Source organism: Neomonachus schauinslandi, chromosome 12 (genome assembly GCF_002201575.2).
Source record: "Neomonachus schauinslandi chromosome 12, ASM220157v2, whole genome shotgun sequence".
Taxonomy (NCBI): Eukaryota; Metazoa; Chordata; class Mammalia; order Carnivora; family Phocidae; genus Neomonachus; species Neomonachus schauinslandi.
The window spans coordinates 65,442,230-65,467,613 of NC_058414.1; the positions used below are offsets into that span (position 1 = coordinate 65,442,230).

Sequence of the window (25,384 nt, forward strand, 5' to 3'; positions counted from 1 at the left end):
TTTTTGGAAAGACTATCACCAAAAATATATTTTGCCTACATAAAAATCATCAGTTGGGCAATTTTTCAATGACTACTTTGAAAACCAAGAAAGCTGAACTCAGGTAAATAATAAGCGGTCTATAGATTTGATTATAATGCAGGAAAAAATGGCAAGAAATCATTAGTTGAAGCAAGTCCCCATTGTCCTTACACATTAATTACTTCTTGGGTAATCTGAATTTCCTAAGACCAAAATGTCTAGTGGTGAGCAAAGAAAAGTATCATTTCCAAGTTATGTTCCAGGGTAATGTTGTCGATTTCCCACCAACTGTGATCTCCCCAAGAGATAGCCAAAGCTATTTAGGTGCCGTCAGCCTTGTTTCTGTGGAGAGGAATAGCACCAGCTCTTCTACAATATAAATTTGAATGCTCTCCATGAAAACAGTATTTGTTGAAGCATTCAACCAACCTAGTAGCTCTGAAATATATTCAGACAAAGACCTCAATCGCTAAGTGACAATTTTCCAATCTAGAGAAGGTAATGGACAGTTGAAGGAGTATGGTTTCTGGAAGCCTTGAGGCTGTCCTTGACAGGATTGAGGCAAAATCTCTAGAGTTCTGTAGCCCCTGACAGACTATTCCCCTTGGCATCCAAGGAGTCCTTGAACAAGAACACCCCGGCCTTCTGGTGCAATTTCCACTCTCCCTTCTCCAGGTCTTCCACCTCACCATAAGAACCACCAAACAGACTGGTCGCAACAAGTAACTACTTTTAGTACTGAGTATCCCACTCTCTCTAAGATCCCACCAGAATCAGCTGGTCACGCCTCTCATTCCTGTATACCTCAGTCATGAATACGCCCCCAGGAAGCCTGCTCATTGTCCATCACTCAGACTCTCACAGATCTATATTCCCAGAGGCTCTGCTTATTCCTTAAAATGCTTGAAGCTCTGGCCACCCTTGCCCCCATCTCTGAACCTTTCTATTGTGTCCTCTGGAAGCCATGGTCTGTCATCAGTAAATTCTCCTATATCTTCTCCAAGCATTTGTTTCTTTCTTGCCCTGATGGAAATCTGGCTGACTTTCCAGGAGACTGTTTCTCTTGCAGTCTTTTCAGGTTTTGCATCCCACACTTGGTACTACTGATTTTGGAGACTGAATAGGCTGTCCTTCCTGCTCCTTCTGCTGCTTCCAGACCACGATGTTTCCTCTGCCTAAGCCCCTCCCAGTCAGTTCCTTTGAGTTGCCTGCCATCAGACTGTAGTACCCACTATCTCTCCTTATGTTATTTGTTCTCCTCCTGGTCGTGCCCACAATGTATTGAAGATTTTCTTCCCTTTCTTTCTCCTTGCCACAATTCGTTATCATTCTCAGTAGTTTCAATATCCTCCCAACCTCTAGCCTCTTAGTTCCATGGTGCCCTCAATCCAGTGATCTCAACCATTATAGTCCCCTGAGCCACCCTTTGCTATGATTGTATTACTCCCTTACATTCATTCACAAATCTCTAGAACCTCTTCCCTGCATTATGTTTGCCCAGCAAAACACTGATCTTCCTTAAATCCTATTCTTTGCCTCCACCCACCTGAACATGGCTGGAGAAAAGCATACAGTGGTGCTCATCTTAAACCTATGACCTTAACTAACAAATGAGTTCTTGTACTGTTTGGCACTCTTAGTGTATATCCCCAGTTGATCTGCTCTTCACAGCTTCTCTTCCATTAGCAAACCTCTGGGGCCCCACCCCTACCTCCTTGGGTTTTCATTAGATAACTTGGATTCTCATTTCACTAAGAAACTGAAACCAATCACAAGAGAAATTCTTTAATCAGGCAGTGAATGAGCGCTGAAACTGCTCTAATTGTGGGCACCAGTGACCTCCATTAGGCCCAATTTGATAGATAATTTATAGTCTTCATTTTACAATAGCTTTGAAACAGATGATTACTGCCTCTTTCTAAGAAAGTCTTTCTTCTCTGGGTATTCACAGTATCACCGTTTGTGGTTGTTTGCATACTTCCTACCCCGCAGCATTTCTTTCTTAGTCTCTTTTGCTGAGTTTTTCTCCTCTTCCTTACCTCTAGCTGTTGGAGTGCCCGGGTTTGGTCTTCAGACCACTTTTCTCTCTCTACTCACTCCCTCGATGATCTGACCTAGTACTTTCTATGTATGGACAACTCCTAAATTCTACCTCTTCTTTGGACTCAGATGCATATATTGCAGTGCTCTCTCCACATCTGCACTTTCAAGTCTGTCAGGCGTCTCACATCCAACAGGTCCAAACTCAACTCTTCCTTCTTCCCTTGCCTCAGTCCCTTCCTCCCATGTGCTCCTCATCTCTGTAAATGGTGCCATCAAAACCCAGAATCATCCTTGACTTCTCTCGTTCTCTCCCATCCTACACCCAATCTATAATATCCAGTCAGCATATCCTATTGGCTCTGCCTTTAAAACAAATTTAGGGCCGGGCTGTCCCGCCATCTGCTGCGTGGACCCACGACGTGACCGACCATGCACCGACAAATCTGCCCAGCTCTGGCAAGTGCCACAAAGAAAGTGGTTCACCAGCTCCGGCTGGAAGCCGGGTTCAACCGCATGAAGGTTTCCAAGGCAGCTGCAGATCTGAAACAATTCTGTCTGCAGAATGCTCAACACGACCCCCTGCTGACTGGAGTATCCCCAAGGACGGATCCCCTTAGACCCCAGAAAGTCTGTTGCTTTTCATAGTAAAACGAATCTTTGGATGTTTTTCTAAATCACTTTTCATGAATCAGTGCATATTCAAAGGAGAACTCAATTTGAAGCCTGTACAAAAGCTTATCCCTATAACACGTTCCATACTATATAAACTCCTGCTTTGTCAGTCCTTAACAACACCGTCTCTGAATTTTCATTAATTCCTATTTCCCCAGGGTAGTTATTTTATATACAATTACAGCAGCATTCAATAAAATACTTAGTGGAAAAAAAAAAAAACTAACTTCAGAACATGACTGCCCTTTACCATGTCCAACTCTTCCACCTTGTCTAAGCCATCAGTCACCCCTAATCTGACCTGCTGCAAGCAACATCTTCTCATCTGCTTCATTTCACCCTTATTCCCCAGCAGGCACAGTGATCCTTTAAAGCCTGTCATATCATGTAGCTCTTGTGCTCACAGCCCTCCAACGGTTCCCTGTCTCACTCAAAACAAAAGTCAAGGTGCTAACCGTGGCCTACCAAGCCTGACACCTGGCTGCCTCTTGGATGCCATCTGCTACCACTCTCTTTGTTTGCGACCCTCCAGGCATGCTGCCCTATTTTTAAACACACCAGACTTGTTCCCACCTCAAGCCCTTTGAGCTTACTCTTCTCTCTTCCTGGATTGCTCTTCCCCAATGTCACCTCCTCACAGAAACCATCCATGAGCACTCTGACCAAAAAAAGCAGCCCCCATCCCTCTCTAACCCTTTACCCTTGTTTAATTATTTTTCCATGACATTGTTATTACATGCCATAACATTATCTGTCTAAATAATTAATTACTTGATTTCTATTAGTTATTATTATATAGGTTAATGAAGAAATAACCATGTAACAGACTGAAAATGATGCTTTTAAAAGGCAATTTGGAGATTTTTTTGAAGTAGGCAAGACATTGATGGAGAGAGCAGTGCTATTCAAAGCGTGGTTACAGAGTGGCGCAATTCAACTGTTTTAGACCAGTCCAGAACAAGATAAGGAGCTTGTATGAGAATGTGAATCAACACCCTGCTTCCTTCATTGAGAAAGTCTTACCAGCAAAAGGATATGAACTGAACTAAACTGTGTGCTTAATGACATAATTGATTTGCATTTTAGCACAAGGTCCTCATCCTGTTGCTGATCAGTTCCAAAGAGCTCACTGACCAGCATTTTGAATAACACTGATATAGATCATCTAGCTTAGTGTCTCCTGCAATTTCTTGCTTAGGGTTTTGAAAATGATTTTTTAATCTCCTGGCATATCTGGAGACCAGGAGATGTGCTGTGAGGCAACTGCCCCTACCACATACATATACAAATAATATATACATTGATGACAACGTTGGAATATATGTATTGATAATGTGCCACAAGGGTGATAAGGTAGGAGAGAAATGAAAGAAGACAAGTACATTTTCTATTGAGAATCATGCTGCAATGGACACAGCATGACAACAGTTTGGTAAATCAGACGGATTTGAAGAAAAGGTATTCTCTACTATTATAAGCTTCCTTCAGGTCGAGAATCAAATTTCTCTCTCCTCTTATATCTCTTCAGAGATATAAGCTACACAAAGTCTTCATTCCATGGCACACAATCATAACTCAGCAGATATTTACCCCATGCCTACCATGAACCAGGGGCTGGGGACACAGTGTGACAAGACAGACAATGACTCTGGCTTGGTAAAAATTACATTTTAGTGGAGACGACAGAAAGAAAAGTAACCAAAATTGTTTTAAATCCCAACCCCATATCTTTCAGGAGTAATATTAATGATATTAATGGCTATATAATAATGGGTGTTCACATTACCTGCTATGAAAATTAGGGATTTTAGTTCACCAGACTCAGTAAGGATTAGTGAGAGAGGAGATCAAATAAACTGCTATTATTGTGGTACTGTCTTCAGTTTCACAAATGTAGTTTTTCTTTAACAACTTCACCATTAATCCCAAGGAAACATAGGACTTCTCAAAAATCCCTTTTTCTTTTTTTTCTTTTTTAACAATTTGATGATATGAATACCCTTTCCTATAAGACTTTCAAAGAATCGAATGGCTTTTAAGTATTTTTCTAAGGAACCTAAAATTTGAATGTCTTAATTGGAAAAAAAGTTTAACACAGTGCTTTAATAAGATATTTAACAAAATACTCTCTTGCCCCTCTGTCCCACAGAAAATACTTGATGCTCTGAACTTAATGCAGCCAAGCACATAGTCGTTTCTGGAGCTAGTCTTTAATTTCAACTACCTGCTTTGCATTAGCCTATAGTAGAAAATCCTGACTCAGCAGCAAAAGGTTTCATAGCTTAAAAATCGTCGCGTAATTAAATTAGGCTTCCTAAATGGAAATGATTTTATAATCTATACTTGCAAACATGTTGTTCTTCGGTGGAATGCTTTTGAAATTTTTCCTGAAATAATCACAGTGTGCTGGATCATTTTAAGCTGTGGCTGAGAGAACTTTCTAGCGGTAGCTGGCCTCTGCTCTAGAATAGGTTCCAAGCAGACCAGAACCTCCTAAGCGCCCACCCTGGGACTCGTGAAGGCCTAGGCTGCTTGCAGTGAAATCACAGGGGAAGTTTAAAACACATAGATTCTTAGGATTTGGCCCAGGTGACTTGATCCAGAAATAGAGGCCTGTACGCTAAGCCATAGGGTTTGAATTTTATCTAGAAGGCAACATGGAGTTCTTCCAAAGTTTGAGGCAGAGTGTTGGCATCATCAGATTGACATTAAAACGAAGTATGAAAGACGGATTAAAGGGTGAGCCAAACCCAAGAAGAGAAGAGTATGTAGGAAATTCTATGGGGATCCAGGATCAGCGGTCATGGCCTAAGCTGGAGGAGGGTAGGATACAGATTTAGGACACTTTTTAGGAGGCAGAACTTAAGGAATTTGGGGACTAATTGGATGCTGTCCATGCTCTGGCTTAGGTTATTGATTTAGAGCAATTAGTGAAGTTGAAGTGGGAAGAAAGGAGAAACAAATGAGAATGTAAAATTCAGGGACCTGTTCGGTGCTTTGAAGGCTCCTTTCCTTCTGTGAAAAGGACAGCTTAACGTCTGTAGTTAGAGCCAGTGAGCAAAAAAGTCTAAAGCAAAAGCTTTGGGGGGGGCGCCTGGGTGGCTCAGTCGTCAAGCGTCTGCCTTCGGCTCAGGTCATGATCCCAGGGTCCTGGGATCGAGCCCCGCATCGGGCTCCCTACTCAGCGGGAAGCCTGCTTCTCCCTCTCCCACTCCCTCTGCTTGTGTTCCCTCTCTCGCTGTGTCTCTCTGTCAAATAAATAAAATCTTTAAAAAAAAAAAGCTTTGGGTATTTGTGTAACTCAGTTAGAACTAGGACAGTTACTAAAAATCACTGTCCTCTCCACTTCTAGAAAAGTATTCCAGAAAATTGGAAATGTGTGGGGAAAATGTATTTTAAAGAATGTTCATTCCAGTATTGATTCTAGTGGTGAAAAACTGGAGACAACTTATGTCTCAACTCTAGAAAATCGGTTAAGTAAATTATGATACAATTATACACCAGAGTGCCAAGTGGCAATTAGTAACGATATCACTGACTACATGTTTTAAAGCTTAAAGAGGTAAGGAAAGGGGGTCACAGAATCGTTTAGATGGCGTGACTCTCTCCCCATCCACATTCACAGAGAAATGTCGGAGAGGACACGGACCAGAATATCAACAAAGGATTTCTCTGGATAGATGCATTATAGGCATTTTGTTTTCTTTTATTATGCTCACAGTTTCTAAACTCCATTTTCAGAACAAAGCCAATTTGTCACCTACACATCCAAAGTACGGATGTCTCTAAATTAGCAAAGCAGAACATCTGCCTCCCAGGCCCCTGACAAAGGGGTCCTCTCCGAACTGAATGAGGACCGGCTCCTGGGTGTGCGATGAGAGAGCAGAGGAAGACAGCCTAAGGTACCAGCCCAGCTGCCCGGTCCCTGGGCACTGTGCAGGAGATCCTCGAATTATGGGAAAGCCATAAACCTGACTGGTCACTTTAACTCTTTCCCCTAACCCTGAAAAGCTTCCAGAGTCACGCTTTACTGTGATACCTGTTGTGCCCATTTCTAGGGACCCTGAAAACTAGTATTTATATCTCCTGCCTTGTGGTATAGTTATTTGCGTACATTTGTTACAGACCATAAACTGCAAGCTCCTGGAAGGCAGAATTTATGTTTGATTAAAGTTTGTATTCCCTAGAGTGTCAACAGTTTGCATGTATTAGGTATTTAATATTTATAAAGAGAATTACTGATGTTTCTTGTATAAGGCCCAACAGAATACATTATGTTTAGAATTTATTTTAGAAGCTTCTTCCCTTAAGAACGGATAGCCTTCCTTTTTAACTAATCAGAATTACAGAAGCCATCATTTTCTTCCTTCCTTTTTTTTAAACCCTGGCTCTGATGGAGCACAGAACTACATTTTTCATTCTCAGTCCCACTATCTATTACTTCATTCACCCTCCACCTGTTTTTGAGCTTTTATTTGAATGGACCGGTGTTTAGGCACCATGTATGTGAATTACCTCAAAGCCCGCTTGGAAGTCGGTGGAATAAAAATATAAAGAGTTTAGGGGCAACTGGGTGGCTCAGTTGGTTGAGCAACCAAATCTTGATTTTGGCTCGGGTCATGATCTCAGGGTCGTGAGATCGAGCCCCGGGTCAGGCTCTGTGCTCAGCACAGAGTTTGCTCAAGATTCTTTTTCTTCCTCTCCCTCTGCCCCTCCCCCATGCTCGCTGTCTCTTGCTCTTCTCTCTCTAAAAATAAATAAATAAATGTCTAAAAAATATAAAGAGCTTAATCACAAGTACTTTCATAATAAATAATCAAACCATGATTGAAAATGAATTTAAAATAAAAAGTAAAATAGGGAATTTCCATCATGGCCTACTAGATACTTCATAAAGGAGCTTGCTCACCTCTGACCTTTGGCACAGCTGCCAACACCCCCCCTGTCCTGGCAGTGACATCCAGTGTGACTGGAATACCCCTGTCTCAGGGATTTCAGGAGCTTTCTTCACCTGAAATACCCCCAAGCTCTGGCTATGGCCACTCTTTCTCAACACCCCGTTTTCTTGGACAGACTGTACCCTTCTCCCTGTTAGCCTCCTCACCAGAACCCCTCTCTCCTTGTGCCTCCCTCTTTATTTTCTTCATAGCACCCAACATGTCCTGGCTGTCCAGTGTCGCCCTCCCTGCCTCCAGGAGAACAGAGGAGGCTCTTGGTCTTCCCCATTCACTGTTCCATCCCCAGTGCCTAGAAGAGGGTCTGGCTTACCACAGCGGGGGGGGGGGGGGACACCGAATAAATATTTGTTCCATCAAAGAATGAATGAATAATTAAAGGCATTGCCTCCTCCCCGCCCTCCCCCCAGGTTATAGAGAAGAAATCTTGTTCTTTCTCCCAGAAGACTATTTTCAAGCTCTGCTGTGGGGAGACATGGGGGCGGGGCTGGAAGAAGAGCTGGGGTGGGGGGAGAGGGAGGGTGGGGGCTGGGGAATGGAACCTCTGAGATGCACAACCTGGGTTCCAGCACAGAGCTGAATGTTCATGTGCTTTATACGTAAGGGTCCACTCTGTTGAAAATAAGATTCTGCAGCTAAAATAAAAATGTGAAAAGCAATGATGAACATAAATGATATGCCTGCAAAAGAATCCTGCTTCTAGTTAGCACTGAAAATTGCCATCGAGTTGCTATAAGAAACCTAATCCTAGTCACTGTATGTACAGTGTACAGATGAGAGTGGAAAGTCTCAAATGCTGCTGAAGCCCATTCAAAACAGCATTTCCTCTGCATTACCTAGTAGATCATTAGCACCTCTCTGAAGCATCACATTTGCCTGTATGATATGACCTTAATTGGAACCAGGCATATCTCCCCACATAAGGAGTCCTAGGCTATTAAATAGATACTGCAGGAGAGAAAGCTTACATTTTCATGTCTCCATCCCCTCCTATATTGCCTGTGTTAGTTTTTTTTTTTTCCCTTATAGAATGCCTTCAAAGCAAAGCTCTGAAGGAAAAATGAATACAGCTCATTTATTTTTAAACTCTGCCAAATCATCTCAGTCAGGCAATAGAAAGAAAAAGAGGAAAGTGCTTGGTGTAATAGAGTCATATTTTTTTCTGTAGCTCCTCCATTAATTCTCAGGACCTCTGGCTGCCTTCCTTTCAGAATGCAACCCCATTCAAATCTTACATTATCTTGCCTACTTTCAGACATTCATTATTGCAGAAGTCATGCCATAATGGCATTCTGCCAACATGATTTTTAATGTCACTTTTATACAACCTAACTGTGTATTTTGGAAACCGTTTGTGAAATGGGAATCAGACCTACATCTATGGGTCAGCTCAAAGGTTATTTATATTTGGAATCCTTTGTGTAGCACTGACTATTAAGACCACAGGTTTTTCAAGTAGGACTCCTGAAAAGTCGATGCATGGATACCGCTCCCCAAACAATGCTGTTTCATCTGACAAAAACACTCTTCTCAAAGCAGAAGGAGCACAGGAACCACCGGGCTTTGGTTCCACAAGAAGGCTCTTTCCTCTCTTGATCGATAATCACGAGAAACTTATTCTCTAAAACTTTATATGTCTACGGTAAATGATTTTGATAGCGTGTTGATATTAATATGAACAGTCTCCTCTTCCCTGCATGTATGATTAACATGAATGAACGAATTAATATGCCATTCGACAGTTTTGAACAAAGAAGTGGTAAAAAGAGATCATCAAAGACTACAGAGAAATAATGAAAAGAAACTTTGGCCATGAAACAAATTATTCTACAACAGGGACCAGAATAGAAACACCAGTTAGAATTAGGGCCAGTTTTATTTAAGAGACCCATTAACCATCTGGAAAACATGATAAACAGCATGTTGATTAAATCGGCGAGCTGTTCCAAATGGGCTGGCTGTCTAGAACCTGGAAAGAAAATCTAAGGTATGGAGAATGTTGAGAAATTTGAATGGAGAATCATAAAGCAACAATGACCCGGTATAACTCACTTGTTTCTAATTTATACTCCCATATATTTGTAGATAGCATAAGGAATAAAAAGTAGCAACTAGAGTTTTCACAAGTGTTCACTAGAGGAAATTGATACAAACACCTCTGGCCTCTCTTCTTTTTTTGGAAGTTAATATGAGGTTAGATTACAAGAATTACTTCTCACATTGCCTCTCTTTTCTACAACATTCAGGGATGTATAGTCTAGGTCGATAGATTCCGCACTTGAATATTTTAATCACCTGGGCTGCTTGTTAAAAAAAGGAATATGTATTTCTGAGCCACACACTCGAGATGTCCAGCAATATATGTCTCATTAACAAGTGCCTCAATTAACTGAAGTTGGCATCCGTTTTTCAGCCCCGGGCTTTTGGGTAAGGAATTTTAGGAGATTTGTTAAGTTGCCACTAGGGGGAGTGTTGACCAAACTTTATGTTTCTGGTAAAGGGAGGGTGCTGAAGGCACCCTCAGAATCACGGGTTAACACCCAAGACCTCAGGTTTGGGGAAGAACATGTCCTCGCTAGTACCTTCTCCCTCCACCTCTCATCCGTGCCCCCTTCAAGGGAATGGAAAGTATACAAACTACTGAGTGAACATTAGAGGGTTCTGTGGCCCTCTCGGTCCTGATAGGCTTACACACAGGTCACACTTTTGTATGTGGTTTTCCGGTTCAACGTTTTTCTATCATTTTATATGAAAACTTCTCCTTCTACTTTAGTAATTTTCTGGTCTAGTTACAAAAGATTGCAATCTCATTGAGGAATGTTTGGAAGATGCCCCAAAATACATAGAAGATAACGATCACTTGTAATCCCTACACTCAAAAAAAATGAGTATTAACACTGTGGTGAGGTCCAGAATCATTTCAGTCCATAACAACATGTTTTTTGTTTTGTTTTTTTAAGATGAAATCATTCTATTTTTGTATTTTCCCACACAAAGAGTAAAATCATCGGCATACTCCCATGATACCAGTCTTCTTAAACTCTGTCTCCTATCAAAGGATATTCTTCCACATTTCTGATTTCCTTAATGATAAGCTACTTGATTTAGAATAAGAGGGTCAAGGATCATATGAATTTTTCAGTTCTTGATACACACTGCCATTTTCAGGAAGATCACACAAATATATGTCTCAACCAACAAAGTAACAGAATTTGCTCTGCTAGCAATCTGTATATTTTGCCCCAAATATATGCATACCTAGGGCCTATGATTATTGTGTTTGTGCGTGTGTGCATGTGTGTGTGTGTGCACACTAACTGAGCTTTACCCAGTCTACTGGCATATTGCCACCCACAGAACTCATTAACAATGTTTTAGTCACCTCCATGCCTGTTTCAATATCATTTTCAATTATAAATTTGTTAATTTGCGTTTCCTCTGTATTTTCTTTGACAAAATTGTCACTGGCTATTAGTTATTTAATAGAAGTAGTTCTTGGATTTACTTTAAGATTCTGCTATTTCCCTGTTTTCTAGTTTATTATCTTTATTATATCTTTCCTCTTGCTTTCTTTGCTCTTTTATTTTCTAACTTGAGCTAAATCCTTGGTTCATTTATTTTTATTCTTTCTATAAAAATAATAATTTTAAAAGAATTATTTTTAGGGCTCTCCCATTTGAGGACAACTTTGGCTGTATCGTGTAAGTTTGGTCACACTATGTTTTCATGGTCATCATTTTCTTTTTTAAAAGATTTTATTTATTTATTTTACAGAGAGAGACACAGCGAGAGAGGGAACACAAGCAGGGGGAGTGGGAGAGGGAGAAGCAGGCTTCCGGCGGAGCAGGAAGCCCAAAGCGGGGCTTGATCCCAGGACCTTGGGATCATGACCTGAGCTGAAGGCAGTCGCTTAACGACTGAGCCACCCAGGCGCCCCCATGGTCATCATTTTCTAAACAGCCTCTAACAGTAGCTTTGACTTCCATTTTGATTCAGTAGTTACTGAGAAGCCTGTTACTTTAGGAATGTATTAAGGACTTTTGGCCATGTAAGGGACACATTTTTAAAAAGTTCCATGGATCCTTAGAAAAGAAGCCATACTTCCAGTGGAAGATACCAACTCAATATGTACCTATTGGTTGACACTTATTAATTATATTATTAAAATGTTTTATACGTTATATTTGAAATATAACAATAATGCAATGATGTTTTCTCAAAGCTGTATTTTTGTCCATGTCTTCTTGTATTTCTAGTTTTTTCTTTTCATTTTGATGATATTGTTATGTTGTGAACAAAGATTCATGACTATTTGTAGGTCAGTTTGGCTGTTTTCTCTATGAAATGATTCTTCTTCCCATGTAAAGCTTTTTGGCTTAATTTCTTCTCTGATGTCCATATTGCCATTCTTATTTTTTCCCCATTTGTGTGCTGAATTTTTCCTTTTAAATCTTTTTTTCTATCACTTGCTTGGGGGGGTTGTTTTGTGAGAACATGATTTATATCATTTTTCAATCCAATTTAAGATCTTTATCTCTTCACAGGTGTAACCTAGTATGTTCATGGCCACAGTGGATAGTTATTGTCATGTTCCATTACCTCTCTAGTCCCGGGGCCCATTGGAACCGCCTAAGGAAGTTGGTGGTGGCAGGGTGGGTGGTGGTGTTTTTATTTTTTATTTTTATTTTTTTAAAGATTTTATTTATTTGACAGAGAGAGACACAGCGAGAGAGGGAACACAAGCAGGCGAGTGGGAGAGGGAGAAGCAGGCTTCCTGACGAGCAGGGATCCCGATGCGGGGCTTGATCCCAGGACCCTGGGATCATGACCTGAGCCGAAGGCAGACGCTTAACAACTGAGCCACCCAGGCGCCCCGGTGGTGGTGTTTTTAAACAATTAACTAAGCCTACCTGCAATTCTGGTTTATAAAGTTGGTGTTATTGGCTGGGTTTTTCAATTTTAAAAGAATCAACAGGTAAGAATCACCAAAGGATGAGAATCGCTGCTCTAAATATTTCCAAAACAAATCTAAACTGTATTTCTCCAATAATTAAAGTCAAGAATACACACACTTTCCTATATTGATAATATTATATGGCATTTTAATTTTTATTATTATTTTACCAAGATTTATATTTTTTAAAGAATCCATTTTGATGATTCAATTAAAAATAAAATAAATATAAAATTTACAGTAAAAATATGTATGGAAAAATACCATATTAAAAATAAAAGTCTTCTTCTGGGTTCCCCAGCTTCATTCTCCAGAGTTATTCATTTTCCTATATATATATGCACAACACACAAGTCTATTCATACACCCAAAACACACACACACACACACACACACACACCATGGATCATACGCTGTATATTATCTTACTAACTTCTTTGTTCACTGAGAAATATTTCTTGGTCATTTTTCCTTATCAAATACATATACAGTTCATTCTGTATAATAAACTCGTATTATCATAATTCGTTTAGACAGATGCCACTTGGTATCAGACACGATATCTTGGTTTGGGAAAGCCCACGCAAGTGTAACATATGGTGCTCTTCACCATGGGATATTTTTTTCAAATGAACTAGTTACAGAATAGTGGCCTAGGACTTACTTCACTTGAAGCTTACAATTCTGTTATTAACTATATTACCACTGTTCAATATGATTTACGATCTTGCAAGCTTTTCACTGTTTTTGAAGATCCCCGAGAGCAAAGTCCAGATTATGATCTCTTTGGATTCCTCCTATTTATCAAAACACAGTGCTAGGGACTTATTACTCGCTTGACAAATGCTTTTTGTCAATTACTATTAATGGCAATGCAAAGCAACCACACTGCTGCTACTCTTCTGAGATAAGAGCTAAACCATTTTTTGTTTTCCGTTTTCTTGAATGCATGAACAAAAACCAAACCCCAATGAGCAGGTATGTGGTTGTGCAATGTCAGAGCTGTCATTCAATCTGGAATCCCTCTTTCTCCAGAACTCTGCCCTGTGGGGTCAGAAAGAAGCAATGGTCACTCAGAAGATCATGGATGCACAGTGTAAGGTTGCCCAGTGCAAGGAGATAGCAGAGGAGAGACCAGAGCTGGACACCAGGATGGGCACACCGTTCCAGCTGCCATTACCAAGCGGCTGGCTGGCCCCAGGGAGAGACTCCCCCTGCAACTCCCTGCAACTCACGGGTGAGGCTGTGCCTATTACAATGTGAGAATAATTTCAACTAAAGGGAGCTTGAAAAAGTCTGCCTGGAGAGGTCTTCTTTAGCAAAGAAGGCAAGGTCTAAAAATATTGAGTTTCACCAAACATTGTCTAAGAGGATGTGATAATTATCTACAAGTACTTAATAGGCCTTAGCACCAAGGTGAGGCATGAACTGTTTAAGGTGCTTTACGGAGGTGTGAGAAAGTCTTGGCAGGTAGTAGTAATTAAATTAAATTGAGTAAAATTACATTTCAGCTGGGATCTAGGAAAGTCTCCCTTGTCTATTAAACAAGGGTCCCAAAGGATATGCTTCAGTCATTTAAAGTCAAACTGGGCCAGTTATTAGAGAACATCAGAGAAAGAATCATCTTAAATGGGGGGTGGTGGAGACTTAAGTAGGGAGGAGCTAGCTGGTTTAATTAGTCACACTGTCCCTTTTGCTTAGAAGGGTTGTAAACACCTCACTACCAACTCTAGCTGGGAAGGAAAGATCATCGAGATTCCAGTGACTCAGAAAAGCAATATTACTGAGAGATCTAAGCTTGGCATTATTTACCCACCAAATTTACTCTTTGAAATGTGTTTGGTCAGCTGTGTTTGGCTTCTGTGACTAGCTGTATTTGTCCAAAGACTAATTAGCTCGAAGGGTAAAAAGATCAGTGAGTTAATCCATAATCTCAAGTGACTGATGAAATCTAACTGCCAACTGGTGCTGGAGCAGACACTTTTTTAAGGATTAATAAGGCATTCTAGCTCTTCTCAAATATTAGGCTTTGGAGGAATAAGACAGGATAAAACAAGAGAAAAGACAATCCTAGATTTTTAAAAAAGCGCTTCTAACATTTATATGGCAATTTCACAAACAAAACTTAGAGAATTTCAGGGGACATGTGTGTAGTACTCGCAAGGTGATTCACAGGTCTAGGGTGGTCTTAGGTAGAGGTTGTTCTTTATGGCCCCTTGATAATACAATGAACATTTGACTGTTGAACACTTCCTATGTGCCAAGCACTGGGTTTTACATGTTATGAACTCAGTTGGTCCTTGTAATAACCTAACAAGGCAGGTTCTGTTATTCCTCAGTTTAACAAGTGAGGCCATTCAGGCCCCAAAGTCACAGGGCTAGTAAAATTTAAACCCACGGGCTCTGGCTCCAGAGGTTTTGATCTTAACTTCCCTGCTGAACTGCTCTAGGGTGAAAGGAAGGAGATTAGGGTTCGGGGGCAAAGTCTCCCTGGTTCCAGTCCTCTGTCTTTAGATGCATTCTGATAACAACTTGTGCTCTGATGGACCATGTCATGTAGTAATTTCAAAACACAGCTAAACATAAAAATCACTGGGCTTTGGAAAGTCCATTAAAAGAACCTGTGCTTTTCAGTGCACTGTATTTGTTTGGGAGGGCTACTGTCAGAAAGTACCAAGTACCACACACTGGGTGGCTTAAACAACAGAAACGTACTGCCTCCTAGTGCTGGAGGTCAGAAGTCTGAACCCAAGGTGTCAGGAGGGTTGGTTCCTCCTGAGGGCTGTGAGGGAGGGATTTGTCCCAGGCCTCTCTCCTTGGCTTGTGGGTCACCATCTTCTCCCTGTGTCTTTTCATGGTCTTATCTCAGTGCATGTCAATCTCTGTGTCCAAATTTCTCCTTTTTATAGGGACACAAGCAGATTAGGGCCTATTCTAAGGAGTTCATTTTAACGTGATTACCTTCGTAAAGACCCTATCTCCAAACAAGGTCATACCCTGAAGTACTGACGATTAAGACCAGCGTCTCATTTTTGGAGGAAGACAGAATTCAACCCAAAACATGCATCAGGGTTACTAGGCAAGTGTAAACATCCACCCGTGTGGTGCAATCCACCATCAGTGCAGCCAGAGGACAGCACAGGCTCCCATCAGTTCTGCGGGGACATCCTAAAAAGCCCAGCCTTCTACCTCCTGGAAGGGCACTGCTGTACTTTGTTACCCCTAGCTGGCCAGGAGAAGGGGCAACGAAGGGGCTTGTGAAGGATTTTTCTGATCTGTAAGACTGAGCCCAAACATTTAAAAGACCGCTCTTTGACACTGTCCTGCTAGACTCCAATGTTTCCCTCAGCTACCCATCAAGGTTGTGGGAGAACAGCTCGCGTGAGGGCTGAGGTACTCACCTGGGGCTCAATTTGCTCCATGAAAAAGAGACAAGCTCCCATCCATCATAGGATGGACTTAAACTATGGACAGTCACATCCCTGAACCTGTCTTCAAGGGCAGTGGTCTCCTCCCTATTTTGAAAAAAATCTATGTATACCCTCTATGTACCCATTTTTAAGTTGATGGTTGAAATTTTTCATCACAGTTGAAATAGTTGCAAAGAACCTAACTTTCAGTGTATAACAATATTGACAGAAAAAATAAAACTGTTACATCACTCTTTCAAATGTATCCTTGGGTATACATACAATAGGGATTTTATACCCATAATTACTCATTTAAAAATATATGAATAAGCTCTTTTTTAACAGTAGGAAATTTTATATCATTTTTCTCCTTGAATAACAGGTCTGCAAACTCTCTATGTAAAAGGCCAAATACTATTTTGGGCTTTCCAAGAGCAGTCTTTGTCCTAGCAACTCAACGTTGCCGCTGTAGCATGAAAGCAGTCTTAAACAGCACACAGATGAGTAGGCATGGCTGTGTTCCAGCAAATTTTATATACAAGAATAGGCAGTGCGCTGGATTTGGTCCATGGGTCACTGTTTGCCACCCTGTCTTAGAATTCAAATTCCCATTCTATTTCCCATTGTTCCCATTCTACCTCAATTCTACTCATACAGAATTTTAGCATGATAGAAATTTTATGCTTAAAAGTCAACTGTGAATCATACTATTACACTTCTCTGAAACAAAAACATATATATACTAAAATCTAATTTAAAATATATTTTCTGTGAACGGGAGGCTATGATAAAAATATTCTTCCTCATTGAGTTTAACAGCACCATTACTAATATAAAGTAATTAGAACAAATATATTACAAATGTTGATGATTATTAAACCCAAGAGAAAGATTTTATTGGGACTCCATCTCTTATAGAGATGGGAACCCATTTATGGATCTTTATTTGAAGGACCTGTCACATTGCCTTTGTGTGGCTCTCAGAGAATGTTTCCACACTTTGGGCCACACACGATTGTGAGACCTGATGAAGGTGAGAGGAGACCTTTCCTTTGTGAAGAGGGAGCAGGCTGCTGGGAGGGTCACAGGTGACCTCTCAAGATGGGCTTTAAGGTACAGGTGGAAACTGAGAATGGGGAATGGGTCACCTTAAAACTATTAAGTCTTCACACTCTTCAGGGGAATGAGCACCCCAGACTGAAGACTACTTTTCTAATGCATTCGTTAGAAATCAATGTATAGGGAGTGAGGCTGAAATGAAAGCATTAGAGGTTGGTAAAAGGAACACAGGACAGACCTGGATTTGAATTTCACTCTGCCACTTATGGGAAGGATGATGAGCTAACTCTCTACATCTGTTTCCTTATCTGTAAATAGGGATATAATGCCTTTTACCATTGCTCTTAACGCTGCAATGACATGTATTAGCGTAAAAGACGGAGACCGAGAATCCACGCTAAAGACTCCCTTGAATCCCACCCTCTGTCCTATGCATATAGGGGGATGCGCTCTTTCATAAAAACCTGTATCCTAAGGGGTGTGGTATATAGATGCAATGAATATTATTAAGTCAAAAAAAGGGAGGAAATTCTTCCATTTATGATAACATGGATGGACCTTGAAGGTGTTATGCTAAGTGAGATAAGTCAGAGAAAGCCAAATAGTGTCTGATCTCACTTACATGTGGAATCTAAACAAGCAAACCACCACCAACAAAATACCAAACTCATAAAACAAGAGATCAGATGAGTGGTCACCAGAGGTGGAGGGTGAGGAGACGGGGAACTGGAGGAGTGCGGGGAAAAGGTACAAACTTCTGGTTATAAGTCAGTACTAGGGACATGATGTACAACACAATGACTACAGTTAGCACTGCTGTGTGGTGGAGAGGTAAGTTAAGAAAGTAGATCCTAAGCGTTCTCATCCAAGGAGAATTTTTTTTCCTTTTCTCTTTATTGTATCTATAGAAGATGGATGTTAGCTGAACCCATTGTGGTCATCACTGCACATGTGTAAATCAAACCATCATGCTATACGCCTTAAGCTTACAGTGATGTATGTCAATCAGTTCTCAGTAAAACCAGGAAAAAACTGTATCTTGACAGACCACTGCATGTAGTAATTTTAAAGTAACAGCTACATTAAGAATAATAATTTAAAAGAAGACTTGGAAAATTCCATTAAAAGGACCTATGCATATGTAAAGTGCCTAGCACCTAGAGGGCACAATTCTTAGAACCACCAGGCAAGTGCTTCTGACATTGCTCCGGCCCTGAAGCCAGTGACTGGGAGTGAGCGTCTGCAACTACATCAGGGGTGGGAGAGAGAGACGGCGCCACACACCGTCGGTGCGATTGCTGTAGAGTTAACTACAGTGCTCAGAGGGCTAAGAGATTTTCCCAGCCCCTGCTACTCATGCCTCTCCCCAGGTGACATGGAATTGCAACAGCTCCCTATCACCATCGTTGCAGATTCTTTCTCCCTTGACAAGTCTAACAGTTCAGAAACCTTCGGTAAAGTGAACATTCTTTGGTTCCTCTATGTTTCACCTTCTAGGCTGCTCTGCAAAAAGTAGGATAGTGGACAGCTCTTGAGTTTGCTGTTATGGTTCAGTTTTTCTTCATTGTTCATTTTCACCTCTGTGCCAGCATGGCCATATAAAGTAGCAGACTGAGGAGAACAAAGGCAAAAACCAAAGGCAGTTATCGGTCAGTTTGTTTTTATCAATTACTTTCAAGTTGTTTTGAAAGAACTCTTACAAGAGCCCAACTTTTAAAAAGTGGATCTTTATCCTTTATGTAAATGGGCAGGAAAATGAATACGTAAGTGAATATACAAATGAATTAGTGAATATAGTTGACCCCTGAACAATGTGAGGGTTAGATGCACCAACACAGTTGGAAAGCTGCATATAATTTTGACCCCTCCAATACTTAACTACTGATAGCCTACCATTGATCAGAAGTCTTACCGATAACATAGTCAGTTAACACATACTTCGTATGTTATGTGTATTATAAACTGTATTCTTACAATAAGTAAGCTGGAGAAGAGAAAATGTCATTAAGAAAATCATAAAGAAGAGAAAATACATTTATAGTACTGTACTGTAAAAAATCCACCTGTAAGTGGATTCAAACCTGTGCTCTTCAAAGGTCAACTTATATAAATAATTGGTTTGTTGGGAATTTTGTTATCGTAGCCTCTCAATTCTGGACAACTTTGAGGCTAATGACTGCATGAAAAATAAACTTCCATGCAGGTTAATCCATAGACGTTCACGGATTATTTATGTTCACAGATAATACCAAGGCGTAGAAATGATACAGAGCAGGCATTCAGCAAGTACTGGTTGTTGACTGAATTGAGAGCAAGGAGATGTAAACATTGTCCCTTGTTAATGGACATATTAGCAAGTCAATTAATTCCTCTGAGCCTCACTTTCTTTACCTGTAATAAGGTAACTGCGCACTGCAACCCTTGCCTCCCACCCAAGGGCCCACTGAGCCCAGATGAGGGCCCTTTGCAGCCTCCACCACCAAGTTGTCACCAGACAGAATCTATTTGCCATCCCAGGACTCAGGATTCTTTGAGATCCAGGATGTGATGGGTTTATAGTAAATAGAAAACCAGACATAACAAAGGAAGACATCACCAGTTCTCCTTTCTGGACAGAATACATAATTCAGGGGTGTAAAGTACATGGCTAGGGGGGATGGGGGAGAGAAGAAAGCTACCAAGAAATGCCTGGCAACCTCCATATGGAAGAACAAAAAATATGTATGTTTTCCAAAGCTTTATTATGTCTTCATGAAGAAGACAGAGTTGGGGCAGGATGACTAAAACTTGGCAATCCGGAAAGATTTATGGGCTATATGCAGAGACCAAAACATCTTTGACTTAACAAATGTAAAGGCCACCAATTATTTGTGACGGGTCACAGCTTTCCTGAATGCCACAAGGCATCTGCCAAGAAGCACAATATCGTTTGATGTTGATGGGCTTCCAAAATCAGGAAAGCATACATCACTATCCTGGAGCTTCTGGGACTCACACTCCAAAAACATGTTTCCAGTGATTCTTTCTCTATAAACAAGGCTGAGCTGTTAAGAGATATTAGATTTGAAGCAATAATAGTAATACTTTATATATTACCTTATGTACAATCCACACAGCACATGGGATATGTTAATTCATTTATTCTCTGAACATTTCTATGTATCTGATAGGATAGATATTATCTATATCTTGTACATGAGAAAAAAAGATACTAAAGATTGGAGAGGCTATATGGCAAGACCTAGATCTTACTAGTGCCTAAGCTGGGACTTCACCCCAGGCTCTTTGTTCTAAGGACAGTGTCCTTTTCTCTCTGGGTGGCCTCTGGTGCTAGCAGGGCAGGGGTGGCCTAAATGAGGATTTAGGATAGTGATCTGAGAGCAGACAGCATGTGCCCTCCTAGCACTCTAGCTGTCCAATTACAGAAACTTCCACAGCCAGAGCTGAGCTAGACATTCTCCGAGATACCAAAAAAAAAAAAGAAAAAAAAAATGGCTTCTACCTAAGGAATGTAACCATACTATTTTCTCCTTGCACAGTGCATTATGGTGTACTCGTCACTTACACAGACACCATAATTTAATTTTCATTCACCAACAGCCTTGTGAGAAATGCACCTTTACTTCCATTTTTACAGATGAGGGAACTAAGGTTCAGAGGGGTTAAGTAGTCATCTACCTAGTCCTCAAGAAATTTTAAGGACAGAGGGATGTCCCATCAAGTGGTCTTTGCAAAGCTTCTTGGGTCTACTTTGCAGAGATGTTTGAGCCTGGCTTATGGAATCCAGAGTTGGGGCTTTTGTCCATTGACCCCCCCTGTTCTCTAAAGCTGTTAAGTGTGTAGGTAATAGGAAGAGTGCCAGTGGACTGTACCAGTATAGAATCCCCAGAGCGCCAGCCTTGGATTGAACCCTTAACATTAAGTAGTCTAGGTCGAGGCTCAGTACTGGTGTGGGTGGCTTTCAGACCAGTTCCTGCTTTGATATCATTCTCTACATATGATAAACCTTCTATAATGCATATTTCACATTGCTGGACCATTAGACATGAGTGAGCTCCATCTCAGCTGCTAGGACCTGTGGCCTGGCTGGCTCTACTTAGAAATGATTTGCCCAACGGTCAAGCCTGTCAGTATGGGCTGCCAGTATGAAGGCCTGACTTCCATTAGCTGATGGGTGCTTCATTCCAACCAGGCAAATGGGCGTTAGAACTGCCCCAGATGCTATCTCAAATGTTCAGCTATAAAAATTCCAACCAAGTCAGAATTAAACTTTATTTCATTATGCTTCCAGGTCTGGGAATGATGCCAGTGAACTGCTCTCCTTGACAGGTCTCTCATCACTTATAGCTCAAAGGAAAGGAAAAGTGAGCTCCCAAAGTGCCAGGCTGCAGCCCTCCTTGTCAGATGGCAACACCTCCATGGAACAGCTGAGCAAGAAGATGAGTAAAGAACTGACGTTCCCTTATCCCCGAAACCCTGCATACAGATGATAATTCCCCGTGTGTTCCTTTTCAAAGTCTTGCACAATGCACAGAGCTGAGAAAAAGACATAGGAGAGGGATGAAAAATCAGTTTCAGCTGTAAGCCAGTTCTGACGGCTTGGTAGTGGCTGAATGAGTGCTGTGTTAAGAGGGATTCTGAGGCTCCATCTGGGTACAGTGGGAAAGATTGCTATGATCAGTGCAGTATGAGCCCTAGAGAATAAATTGTTTGGAAGCTTGAGCTGGGAAATCACCAAGTCTAAACTTCTCTCTCACCCATGTGTAGGTGCTGGGGAGCATAAACGTTAAATGATTTACAAAATTCAGTTGCTAAACTATAGACAATAATTCAAGACCTCAGGTTCTAGATTACTGCTCTGTCATCTATACAACTACATTTCTAGACCTGGATTTCTAGAGTATCATAGATTGTTTGAAATTAGCTGGCAAATTAGTGGACTTCAAAATCCTGTGGCAATTCAAAGACAATTATCGTGATGCCAGTTTCACTTATGTGATAAACAGCTATTTCCCAATGTCTCTGTGCTCACTGAAATCCCACCGCACTTCCTTCCACTCATGATAGTCTTTGGTGTAGCCAAACAGCAGAGTCACAGAGCAAGTCATCTCGCTCTTAGATTCAACCCTGCCTATGGTTTAATCTACTTGGTCTGCCAGTGTTGCCTCAGTAAAGATGATAAAATCCTGCCATGAAAAGAAAGAAGGTGCTAAGGGGCCACACAACTTGCTCCAACAAATGTTTGTTGAATGCTTAAGTGCACAAGGCCTGCTCCTTGGAAATTCTGTCCAATGCTCAGGAAATGGGTATAGCTGGACCAGAAGGCATCCCTGATATTAGGGATGGTATTGAACTGTATGGATTTTTTCCTCCCTTTTTCAGTGTTTGTGAGATTTCTAAAAGACCTCTTTATTAACCAAAGGTTTAAGCAGACCAAACGTAGACTGCGCTTTATCCTTCTACTTGCAGATCTGGCTGCAATTGTCAATGTCAGGACATCTCTAGGAGGCTGGGACTGGATGCTTGTAAGAAGGCTTTGCAGCATGATTTTGATCTAGCTTCCTGAAAAAGTTGATTACGTTTTCATAATTGGCTTTACATTAAAAAAACACAAAACCTTGGGGGAGTGGATAAATAAAATAACATATGATGTTGAAGGTAAGGATTTTAAGACCAAATTAACTGTAAGAACTACTTAGTCAATATTTCCTAGCAAAACAAAATTTGCAGTGTTGAATAAGATAGCAATTAAATCATCCCTTAGCCTCAATTTATACTTGTCTTCATAAAGAATTATCTGTTTGCAGCAGAGTTACCCTCTCAATCAAGGTTTGCTTAGCTTATTATTTAAACTAAACCCATGTGTCCTGAACATACTGAGTTGAAGGAGGTGGCCCAACTCGTGTTGAGGGTTGGGGCCACAATAACTGGGGACAGAAAAATGCCACAGGTGGTGAATGTTGACTTCCTGCAACAGGAAAGGGCACACCTTTTAATTCCCCCATGCCAAACAGAGTAATGGAAAAACGAAGATTTTGCTACATGTTGAGTGTTCCATGTACAATGGTTAAGGGCAAAAGTAACCAAGTTTGTGAATACTAAAGTTCTGTTTCTCTCTCTGTTGCCAGGGCAAGACTTCTAGGTGCTTCATGGAGGTAGAAGAGAGGAAGGTGCCATGGCATGATGATGAGGTAGAAGTCACTGGCCTGGTGTATCAGGAGAGCTCTTTAGAGCTCATCACTGTGCTGCCTAGTAGACTAGTCACTAACCACATGTGGCTATGGAAACCTTGAAATACGTAGCTAGTATGACTGCGCAAGTGAGTTACAAATTTTATTTAACTTTAGCTAATTTATATTTAAAAATTGATTCTTCAGTTACTGAAAAACTCTCATGTATGTTTGGAACAAGCTGGGCACGTGAATCTACCTTTTTAACTTAGAAATTTTACGAAATCTAAAAAACAGATTTCCTGTGAAAATTCAGTATCCAAATTGAGTTGTGCTATCAGTATAAATTACATGTTGGACTTCAAAGACTTAACATAAAAAACTGAATATAAATATTTTTGTTAATAATTTTGTAGTTGTATGTTGAAATATTTTGGGCATAGTGGGGTTAAATACATATATTATTGAAATTTATAGACCTGATTTTTTTTTTTTTTTTTTACTTTTTAAATGTGATTACTAAAAAAAATTGAAATTACATACATAACTTGCATTATATTTCCACTAGACAGTTTTGGTCTAGAAAGAGATCTGCCATATTATCCCTGTAGGACATTATTTTTTGAATAGCTGTTGAAATTGTCTTTTACACATTCACATACCTAGTGTAATAGTAGAAAGTGCATAGTATTAGGCATGCATAGCAAATAACCCATGTTTTTAAAACCTGCTACTGAGACCCCTACAGATTCTTTTTCCATCTAGCAATGCAATCTTGCTTATATGCTCTGGTCTGCTATTTCTTTATATGTCAAACTGGAAATTTCAAGGACATCAGTAGTTTTTCTTCTTCCAACTAGTGGCCTAACTCCTTCCCCTCGATTTTCCATTAGGAAGTCTTCAGTGGGAATGGCAGTTTATAAAACAGATAGAAATGGAGATGCTCTGAAGTGGGAGTGGAGAACTCAGCCCCCTGACCCCGCTCCACATTGCCCCAGTCCCATCAACGCCCCCAACTCTGAGCGACATGGTTTGCAAACTGTGTCACATTCAATGATTTTCAGGTCTAATCTTCTGAGTCTTCAGCTTCTCCATCAATGTGTGTCCTCTGCCATTACCTGGAATCTCTTTCTGAGCTGGGCCTATTCAGAGGGTCTTCAGAAAGCATGGTAGACTTGGTGATTCCCACATCCACTGAGGGTCACGCACACCCCCAAGCCGGCTACACTGTTGTTCCTGGCCCTTCATGACCCTCACTGTTACTATGGCAATTGCAAATCATTCCTGGCAAATGCGAGCAAAGGGCAGCTATGAACCTGATGACCTTTCACCTCTCACAGATGGCCCAGGAGGAGCGGGGCTCATACAGAAACTGACCTAGTTCATATCAGTCAAAGAAACACTCCTCGGAATGAGGTGGCATATCATACAATAACACAAGGGGATAAACAAATGGGGCATTTTGGTAACGAGGTTTTACTTAACTCCAACATCTTTTCCTAAATGACATTGTGAAGAATTCACCCAACTACCCTACAATGCCTTTCCAATTTGACTAATTATCGCAATGATTGTTGAATTCAATTCCCCGTGGCCTGGTTCCACTAGACAGACTGATAGCCGAGGAGACCTCCGTCCCCTGTCCATTCACACTCCTTCCATCCATGGATGCAGCAAACAAGTAAATCAACATGTGTGAAAACACAAACCACTTGCCACATCCTAGCTTGGTAAACATGGGCAAGTTCCTTAATATTTTGGTGACTCAATTTCTTCATCTAGAAAATAGGTATTAAAAATCATCCTGTTGGGGCTGTTTTAAAGCTTTAGGGAGTTATTATTTCTACATACATTATACTGAACAGTGCCTGCCACACTGGAAATGCTCAGGGCAGGTCAGATTTTCCCATTGTGACTGATTTCATTCCAACTGCTAGGAGAAATGAAGGCGTCTTATCATTCCAATTCTCAATGCTGAACTTCAGGGACTGGATTTAACATATTCATATTCACTGTGACCTACCAGGCAACTCTGACGGTCACGTGAAAATCTGAGGGAATTCATTTTTCTTTATCTTTACATTTAAGTTTCGAGTATGT

The 25,384-nt window shown here is 40.8% G+C and overlaps 1 protein-coding gene across 2 annotated transcripts in view; it reads right to left on the reverse strand.

The window, feature by feature from the left end:
• The window catches only part of ELMO1 (engulfment and cell motility 1), a 519,605-nt gene that overhangs the window by 103,060 nt on the left and 391,161 nt on the right, over positions 1–25,384 (reverse strand). The gene's annotated exons all lie outside the window — the stretch shown is intronic.